The sequence below is a fragment of the Ambystoma mexicanum genome, chromosome 7q (genome assembly GCF_040938575.1).
Source record: "Ambystoma mexicanum isolate Mex_15411 chromosome 7q, UKY_AmexF1_1, whole genome shotgun sequence".
NCBI classification, from domain to species: Eukaryota; Metazoa; Chordata; class Amphibia; order Caudata; family Ambystomatidae; genus Ambystoma; species Ambystoma mexicanum.
In genome coordinates this window covers 1007818581-1007826723 of record NC_090941.1, presented here as the reverse complement: position 1 = coordinate 1007826723, position 8143 = coordinate 1007818581, and the positions used below count along the sequence as shown (strand labels likewise).

General features: G+C 45.0%; 1 pseudogene; it reads left to right on the top strand.

Annotated features, from left to right (window-relative positions):
• Positions 1–4185: 4185 nt before the first annotated feature.
• On the top strand, positions 4186–4333 carry LOC138528976 (U2 spliceosomal RNA; annotated as a pseudogene).
• The last annotated feature ends 3810 nt before the right edge of the window (positions 4334–8143 follow it).

Genomic DNA, 8143 nt, shown 5'->3' with positions numbered 1-8143 from the left:
ATTGCCCTTCCCCATTCCCATTTCTGCCCCATAGGGCTCTATGGGAATGGGGAAGGTGCTAATTACGGCACCGCAATTTTGCGGTGCCGTAATTAGCTCCGAGGTCCCTTAGCGGGTTGGTTTTTAACGCCTGCAAAAAGCAGGCGTTAAAGCACCAACCCGCTAAGGGACCTCGTAGTAAGGCGGTAGGGATTTACCGGTACCAGTATTTTACCGGTACCGGTAAATCCCTACCGCCATCCGTGTAATGAGGCCCATAGATATGCATTTTATCTAAAAAGCAGTGCCTCTCAATCACCTTGGGAAAAACATGTGTGCAGAAAAAGCATGCTGCCACATGGCAGTGTGATCACTCTTGCAGAGATTCTATTTTGCCGTAATCATTCGTAAACATGCATGTTTAAATGCAATTCACATACTAGATTCAGTGGTTTTATATATCCTCACACCCAAAGTCATAACTGTGTAGTAAGGAAATGGGTTGTAACAGTACATGCTCAAGTTATCTCTGTCTTGTCAATAGATTGAAGTGGACCTATAGTTGGATTCTCACTGAATGCCATGTATATTCATGACCAATTGTACTCTTTCTAAAGAATAGAAAATCAAAATTACGTTTCTTTCAATGCTAATGTGGATACCCATGCGGTTTAAATCAAGTACTATGGGAGTCATTTTACCGCTTCTACTGTGTCCTCTGTGTGTGAGGTCAATCCAGAGCTTACTGGAGAGAGCCAGGGTTTTCAAACTTGAACCCCCCCCCCCACTTGACCAGAAAATTATGTGGAGCATTGGGTAAATTTAGCAGGAGATGGGGATGTTGTTTTATGATGTGTACCCTGGAGGAATATGCCCGGATGGGGGAAGGTTTACGCCACGTGCGCAAAGTGTGGGTGCCCAAAGATGACAATTATAGAAGAAGGGAAGCTGGTTTAGTTCATAGTGTATTATATAAAGTGTACGGTCTTATGTTTTAAGGGATATGCAAGTAGGTAGTTGACACAGGTAGGTGAATGAGATGGAGTCAGCGAAGTGTTCCATTAAAGGCGATGTCTGGAGGCTACGGCAGCAGGAGTTCCACCATGTTGGATTTTAGGGCATATTACAGGATGCGTTTTTAAAAGTATGAGAAACAAGCTAAACCCGTTAATCCTGACACAAGTCCTTCTCCCCCCCCCCCCCCCCGCCACCCCTCTCCCGAGAGAAGTTATGATGTCAAGGTCAATAACAATTAATTGAATCACACTCAATGCTGCAGAGCTCAGAGGAGCTGGGAAAGGAATGTTGGGTCCAAGGAGGAAGGGTAGGGATGTACCTTTTGAGGGTAACATTCATGTGAGCAGGGCATGGGGTTCTGTGATGCTAAGAGGCATGGTGAAGATTTAGAGCACCAGTGCCCTCACCTGAAGAGTGGTCATCCTATTTGAACTGAAGGCACTGCACTCTAGGGAAAAATAAATATGCAAATTCAGACATAAGAGTGATGCCCCGATCACGTCATTCATGGGCACCTCAGTACCTGGAGAGATAAGGGGGAGATGTGCTAGGGCTGTACCGTGATTTGCCATGGAAGGAGAAGAGGTGATGCCAATAAATGTATCTACATGGTTAGGGAGCTGTTTGTACATATCACATTCTTGACGATGCAGTAGGTTTACGTACATAGGTGAATGTGTTTAGATAATGTGCGACCAACATGGTAATGGACTATAGGGGACGATTAGAATTGTGTGTAGGTGTCAGCCAGTGGGTGGTGCGGGATCATGTTGTAATCTTTTTACACATAGTTATGTGAATTTGCGGTTTTCCACTATAAAAGATTAAACTTCATTGGGTGGGGGCGAGCTGCGTGTTAGTTCAGTTCTACAGCACTGTCTGATACGTTTGCATGTAAAAAAAAACGTTGTTTTCCTTGCAAACGGTGCATCGATTATTTGGGATTGTTTTGGGTCATAATCCCTACAGCAGTCCAAGATGCATGAAATAGGCTGTGGCCCATGACTCGCCCTCCGACGGGCACAGTGTGACCTAAGGAAATGTAATAGGCCATCCTGGTATGCATGAAAGCAGGCACACAATTCCTCACATCAATCAAGGCCCCTGTGAAGTCCTACACACCATTACCGGCCAGTGCACAGGGATAGGTCAGTAAATGACCTATCCCCATCAATGCAGTGTCACATTTAGGGTTCATCCCCCAACAAACCTAAACCCATGAACTACAGCATACGCATGCCAACTAAGCCATTCGGACACAGGAATTGAATAAACCTCCCAACGGGCACCCAACAACAGAACCCTACTTCTCTATAAACAACTTACCTATCACACTCCCGGCCAATGCATCCCTTGCACACGGGCAGCCAAGTCTCCCTCTAACAGCACAAATGTTTGTCAGTCACAACACCTAGAAATAGACGCACATGCAGAGCTCAGGCTGCTTCTGTTCTGTAATCCACAAAACAGCAAAGCTATCTTTAATTTTCACTCACTTTCCAGCCGAACCCCTCCCCCTGGTTTTCAAATACACCATATCGCCTGGAGACCATGAAAATGGCAATCAAGTGCAGTATACATCCTAATAACGTATCACAGGACTCGGCATTCCCAACTCTACGGGAGTAATAGTTCACTTTGACAGACTTTACTGCACATTTAAGCACCCTCAGCAAAGATAGAAATGTAGCTTCACGTAAATTCGTCTCCAACGCTGTTCAGAAGTTTTAAATGCATTTCTTAAGAGTACCAAAGCCGGACGAAGCTGGCATTTGCTTTTTTTTTCCATTTGACAATATTTACTATTTTAATGGGTCAGTTAGATTCAGCTTGGCTAACATGTTATTATCAGAGAGCAAAAACATTGCATGTGTGGTCAATGCTGGATGGGAGTTTGGCGGGATCGAAAAGCGTTGCATGTGACTGATTTAAGGCGGGAGGATAGCTCAGGCATGCTCGCCTTGCAAGCAGAATGACACGGAGCAGCACAGGTTCGGTCCCCGGCTCTGCGCTTAGAAACCTCTGGCTATTAAGTGCATTATAAGTAACCTATCATATCATATTATTTCCACAAGTGCCCATGTTCCTTGAATTCCAGAGATGATCGGAGCATGGTAAAAATCACACTGACATTTCAATGAAAATAAGGAAATGGTCTGGACGAGGCTGGTTGAGTATTAATGCAATTCGTGGTAAAAAAAAACTGATCCAGCTAGTCACCCATTTCATGCACATCTATGCACATGCATGTCGTTTGGGCACGTGTGTGAGCACATACATAGATGTGTGACAATACTTATGCATACAAAAATATGTATGTAGGTGGACTGCCTGCTATCCTCCCTCCTTAAATCAGTCACATGCAACGCTTTTCGATCCCGCCAAACTCCCATCCAGCATTGACCACACATGCAATGTTTTTGCTCTCTGATGATAACATGTTAGCTAAGCTGAGTGTTTTAGCTTCCCGCAACAGCAAGATGTGTGTGTTGCAAACAACATACTGTGTTTGAGATTTCCACACCCACAAAGTACGTGGGCCACCTACATGTTCGAGGTGCGAATAACGGTGCCAGCAAAGTGCAGACACTGGCATACTCAAGGTGCATGGCTCTGCAAAGAAAAATAAAGTGAATCTGTTTGCAAGTTATGTGCCTACGCTTAGTGCATAGACAATGCATGGTTTGTGGATGTGTGTGCAGAGGGTGGCGGGGTTCACCTCACATGTATAACGTGAGTGCCCATGCCCGCTTGCAGAAGATACATGAGCCTGCAGATGCATGTAAGCAATGCTGGCCCTCCCAAGCATGCACACAAGGTCATTGTGCCATGCCCACCTCCACTGCGAATGTAAAGTGTGCTGGCCTATACAAGCAAGATGAGTGGGCAACGTGGGTTGGCTCCCTGGCCAGAAAAGTGGGAGGGGCAACCCTGGTGAGCAAAATGGGTGCACATGACCATGACAACGTGGTGGGTATGCCGGTACAGCATGAGCAACATGGGTAGGCCTGCTGGGTCCACTAACTCGAGCACGGTTTGTGGGCCGACCAATCTGCAAAAAGACTCATGATACCATGCTTTCAAATTGCTCACGCATAGAGTGCAGGCCCACGCATGGTGTTTACATTTTATGCCGACTGAGAGATATTCATTCACAAATTGCCACCTGCAGCTCTCTTCCAGGCGTCCACCGCTTCTCGGCCTTTTGGCTAAGATCAAGTGTAGTACCCGTTTGGGAATTTTTGAGGGATCTCTATGAGTTCCTGAAGTTGTGTTGCAGTTTACCCAGGTCTAGAGCTAATACATGCATTAGCCTTGTGTTGGGCGCTAATGTTCATCTTTACATATAGTCAATTACAAAGTGATCCAAAACGCCAAAGATGATTATGCCAATGACTGGACAAGAAACATGATGCATGGCTGCCACTATTAACAGTTAAGTAATGTCAGAAACATAATGAGTATAACATTGCATTAACTGACTCAAGGACACACTGGGTTGCATAGCTGATGAAAAACATAAATGCCACAAGGAAGAAACCCAAAGAGAAATTCCCCTTTTAAATATCACAGATCACAGATCCATCCTGCCATATGTGTATGCATTTATTCTAAAACCTGTCGGTCGTGACCTCCCTGTGATAGAATGGCATGGAAATTAAGACCTCCCATTCACTGACAGATAAAATGTGACAAAGATGCAAAGATACGCAAAATCAATTTTGTCAAAATGGGTGCCCCAGGGGCTGACTCCAGTATACTATGTGACAGTGTGAAATGGGCATTTTCGCCTGATAAGATATTTGCTTTTGAGACACAGGGCCTCATTAGGACCCTGGCGGAGAGGGTTTTACGCCAGCGTAGTGCATGGCGTACCTCTCCGCCATACTACGAGTTCCCGTAGCGCCATGGAGGTTTTCTCCGCCTGGTTTTACCAGCCGGAGAAAACCATGGCGCTACGGGACCTCGTTGTTAATTACGCCACCGTATTTTACGGTGGCGTAATTAACTCCTTCCCCACTCCCATTATACCCTATGGGGCAAGAATGGGAATGGGGAAGGGCAGAATGGGGATTGGGGATTTACCGCTCCGCCGAGGTCGGAATGGGGCGGTAAATCCGCCAACCCCCATGGCGCTATCGGCGGCTTTCCGCCATGCTTCGCGGTGCATTTAGCACCGCGAAATCCGCCAGGGTCCTAATGAGGCCCACAGTGACACCCGAAGTATCGCCTGACAGGTCATCTTGCACATAATGGGTAATGGACCTGCCTTTGTTATCTAGAAGTGTTCTCTCGTTCTCCTTGAAAGAGCAAGCAAGCATAAGCAGCCTTCCTTTCCTCAATACAGCAATAAATATTCCAGTATGCATTCAGCTCAGATGCACAAAGTCAAGGCAATCCCCGAGCAGAGAGGCAGACACAATAAATTAAGCCCGGTGTGTTCTGTGTGTCTGAGTAACAAACGTCTCCCATTGCAAATTAAAGCCTTGCAAGTTGGGATGCTTTATAGAAACAGCCAGCGCCTAGATGCCCGTGGGTGTTGTGCGCTTGTGTGAATGCAAAAATAAAATAAATAAATTAAGTCTAACATTTGGTAAAACATTTGTAGAAAATAATCACAGCACTCATATGCACACATGTATATGAAAATAGATTTAGAAGGATAAGTTTAAAAAGAAAAGACTATTTTTTGGATAATCATTATGTGAAAACTTTGGCACAAATATAATACAACAAATGTTTATTTTGTTTGGTACCATAAGCCCTATTTTTAAAAGACCTGTTAATGTTACAAAGCGTCTTGTAAGAGAAATATCATTTTTGATGCCCAACACTTGCTGCTCACAAGGCGACTAAGCCTGGGGGAATTGTGGTCCCTTTTTTTTACATTTTTTATTGTGTTTTAGTTTATTCAAATTTCCACAAAGTTCATTCACAAACATCACCAAGTGAATTAAAAAACATTAATTATTCCAAAAACCACAACTAAAACATTTGAGTCTGCGGCATCCTGCTTCCCTATCACGATAAAAGTTCCTAATGTTTTCGATTTTCTCCAGAACATGCTCAGGAACACCATACAAGCATGGTCATTTCCACTAATAAATCTGTTCCACTGTTGCTCCTTGGGTATGTTGGATCCCCATCCAATGGCTAAACTGGCCTCCGTTCTTAAGGTCCCCAGTGCTTGATATTGACCTAACAAATGTCTGGCTGACCCCAGTACAGCCTCCCCACATAATCGACATTCCCTCTCTGATCTTTGGATCATGTGGTCAACAGACAGGAGATTAAATTCCAAAAGAATCATTTCAAAGGCAGTATGAGCTGGTAGTCGTAACAAGCTCTTTACCAGCCATCATTCCAACTTAGACAGTTCTCCAGTTTTAGATAGTGCCCATGATTCCATTCCATATGTCATCGTTGGAACAACCTTAGCTTGAGACAAACTGTTTGTTTTCACCTGATCCAACTGGGCAATACCATTCAGCCTAGTGTCCAGAAACATTCCCAAGTATTTATAAACCCTTATCACCTCCAGTTCCACACCTGCCAATTCCCAGGCCTTGTTAAGCTTTCTCTTCTTCTTTGGTGGATTAAAGATCATAATCTTGGTTTTTAGAGATGTTAATGATCAGTGAATCTCATCCGTTTAAGTCTTTAGTTTATTCAGGGAAGTTTTTAGAGCCCCCACAGGGTTAGATCTAAAATGGTCAGATCATCTGCATAGCCTAGCCATTGGAGTTGTTTAGTGCACAGCTTAGGAGGAATCGCAGTAGAATGACACAGGGCTGCACCCAAGTCTGCCATATAAAGATGAAACCAAATCGGGGCCAGGGTGCAGCCCCTTTTCAGGCCCCTGTAAGTTGGTATCCATGCGGTACAACCTCCATGTTGGTCCACCCTTACCTAACCCTCGTCTGGGAATACAAACGCAGCAGCATCTTAAGCTGTCCTGGAGGAAAGCCCAGCCTTTGCAGCTTACTCCACAGCCTGTTGCGATCAACAGTGTCAAATGCTGCGCTTAAATCAATAAATGCCACAAAGCCTGGGACATTCCTCCCCATCAATGATTGTTGTATTGCAGTGCTTAGGGCCAGCACGGTGATGCCTTTGCTAGATTTCTTCCTAAACCCAGTTGGGAACAGGGGGATCATTTCAAGACTTTCTTCTGATTGCGTCAATTCATATGGCAGAAAGGTTACATGGAGCATCAAGCATAGCCAGCATTCAGTCATTCTTGGGATCATCGTGACTGCTCTTTTTTTAGTACTGGCACGATGATGCTATCTTGCCATGAAGCCGGTATGCACTGCAGAGCCTCAATGCTCTTAAAGAGAGTAAGGAGTGCAGTGGCCCAGGTGGGAGGGTCCGCCTGACCAACACTACTACATATTCCATTGGAGCCGGGGGGCCCTAAAGGCCTTACAAGATCTAATGACCCCCTCAATGTCATTCTGGGTTAACTCATATGCCCAGTTGCGCTCCACCAATTGCCCCTTGATATGAGTCGGCATATCTCCCCCCAATGTCAGTGCTATATGACTTACCCTTTTTCCCTCCGTGACTCCATTTATGTCTCTGATGTTGGAATCCCTGCCCTTGTCCATTTTCCAGAAGGCAGTTCTGTCCTTGTTCTGTGTCATTAACACCAACTCTCGCCATTGACAACATTCCATACTAAACTTGTGTTGCCACAGCCATTTGTAATAAAGTTCCTTGGCCTTCCTAACCTTCTCACTATGAACTAGTGGCACTTGTTTGGTGGCTAGTATCATGCGTAATTCCCGCCCGTAGCTTCTAATTGGGTACTGAGTAGTTTACCATCTATAGTCGACACTATGGGCCTCATCACAAGTTGGGCGTTATCTGGCTTGGGATACCGCCCAACTTTATATGCGTTACCGCCCACGGTCCGGTGGTATCACACCCAGATCACAGGTTGAGCGGTAAAAATAATTCCCCATTGCATCCATTGGTCCAAAATGGGGAATTTTCGGTGCAATTGCCGCTGGCAGTATTACTGCTCAGTAATAGCAACGAAAATCTGCATTTCTCCAGCGTGTTTACTCCCAGCTCTGTCAACATCATTTTGTTTTTTTCTTAAATGGAGAGGTCCCCATACCATTTATCCTTGCCCCTGCCC